Source organism: Arachis stenosperma, chromosome 1 (assembly GCF_014773155.1).
Source record: "Arachis stenosperma cultivar V10309 chromosome 1, arast.V10309.gnm1.PFL2, whole genome shotgun sequence".
In the NCBI taxonomy this organism is placed as follows: domain Eukaryota; kingdom Viridiplantae; phylum Streptophyta; class Magnoliopsida; order Fabales; family Fabaceae; genus Arachis; species Arachis stenosperma.
This window is the reverse complement of record NC_080377.1, coordinates 77429422-77431163: the sequence shown is the minus strand read 5'-3', so window position 1 is coordinate 77431163 and position 1742 is coordinate 77429422. Positions and strand designations below refer to the sequence as shown.

The 1742-nt window shown below is 42.4% G+C and overlaps 1 non-coding gene across 1 annotated transcript; it reads left to right on the top strand.

The window, feature by feature from the left end:
* The first annotated feature begins 1063 nt into the window (after positions 1–1063).
* On the top strand, positions 1064–1171 carry LOC130951323 (small nucleolar RNA R71). Its single transcript, XR_009073932.1, has one exon. It is a non-coding gene; the product is annotated as a small nucleolar RNA R71 (small nucleolar RNA).
* The last annotated feature ends 571 nt before the right edge of the window (positions 1172–1742 follow it).

Below are 1742 nucleotides of genomic sequence, written 5' to 3'. Positions count from 1 at the left end.
TGGTGAGCAAGGGAGGTTCATCCTCCCAAGTCTCATTTCCAAATAACTTGTCATTCAGTTTCATGATTGCTCCAAGGTATTTAGCAACTTGCTCTTCAGTGACATACTCATCCTCTTCAGAGGAAGAATACTCATCAGAGCTCATGAATGGCAGAAGTAAGTCCAATGGAATCTCTATGGTCTCATTTTGAGCCTCAGATTCCCATTGTTCCTCATTGAGGAACTCAGAGGAGATTGGTACACGCCCACTGAGGTCTTCCTCAGTGGCGTCCCCCTCCTCTCTTTCCTCTCCATATTCGGCCATGTCTATGGCTTTGCACTCTCCTTTTGGATTTTCTTTTGTATTACTTGGGAGAGTGCTAGGAGGGAGTTCAGTAACTTTCTTGCTCAGCTGACCCACTTGTCCTTCCAAATTTCTGATGGAGGACCTTGTTTCATTCATGAAACTTTGAGTGGTCTTTATTAGATCAGAGACCATTGTTGCTAAGTCAGAAGTATTCTGCTTAGAACTCTCTGTCTGTTGCTGAGAAGATGATGGAAAAGGCTTGCCATTGCTAAACCTGTTTCTTCCACCATTATTGTTATTGAAACCTTGTTGAGGTCTCTCTTGATTCTTCCATGAGAAATTGGGGTGATTTCCCCATGAAGAATTGTAGGTGTTTCCATAGGGTTCTCCTAGGTAATTCACCTCTTCCATGGAAGGGTTCTCAGGATCATAAGCTTCTTCCTCAGATGAAGCCTCCTTAGTACTGTTTGGTGCATTTTGCATTCCAGACAGACTTTGAGAAATCAAATTGACTTGTTGAGTCAATATTTTATTCTGAGCCAAAATGGCGTTCAGAGTGTCAATCTCAAGAACTCCTTTCTTCTGATTAGTCCCATTGTTCACAGGATTCCTTTCAGAAGTGTACATGAATTGGTTATTTGCAACCATTTCAATCAATTCTTGAGCTTCTGCAGGCGTCTTCTTCAGATGAAGAGATCCTCCAGCAGAGCTATCCAAAGACATCTTGGATAGTTCAGAGAGACCATCATAGAAAATACCTATGATGCTCCATTCAGAAAGCATGTCTGAAGGACATCTTCTGATTAATTGTTTGTATCTTTCCCAAGCTTCATAGAGGGATTCTCCATCCTTCTGTCTGAAGGTTTGGACTTCCACTCTAAGCTTACTCCATCTTTGTGGTGGAAAGAACTTTGCCAAGAAGGCATTGACTAGCTTTTCCCAAGAGTCCAGGCTTTCTTTAGGTTGAGAATCCAACCATATTCTAGCTCTGTCTCTTACAGCAAAAGGGAATAGCATCAGTCTGTAGACCTCAGGGTTAACCCCATTAGTCTTGACTGTGTCACAGATTTGCAAGAATTCAGCTAAAAACTGATGAGGATCTTCCATTGGAAGTCCATGGAACTTGCAATTCTGTTGCATTAGAGAAACTAATTGAGGCTTAAGCTCAAAATTGTTTGCTCCAATGGCAGGGATAGAGATGCTTCTCCCATAGAAATCAGGAGTAGGTGCAGTGAAGTCACCCAGCACCTTCCTTGCATTGTTGGCATTGTTGCTGTTTTCGGCTGCCATGTGTTCTTCTTCCTTGAAGAATTCGGTCAGGTCCTCTAAAGAGAGTTGTGATTTGGCTTCTCTTAGCTTTCTCTTCAGGGTCCTTTCAGGTTCAGGGTCAGCTTCAACAAGAATGCCTTTGTCTCTGCTCCTGCTCATATGAAAGAGAAGAGAAAAAGAAAATGTG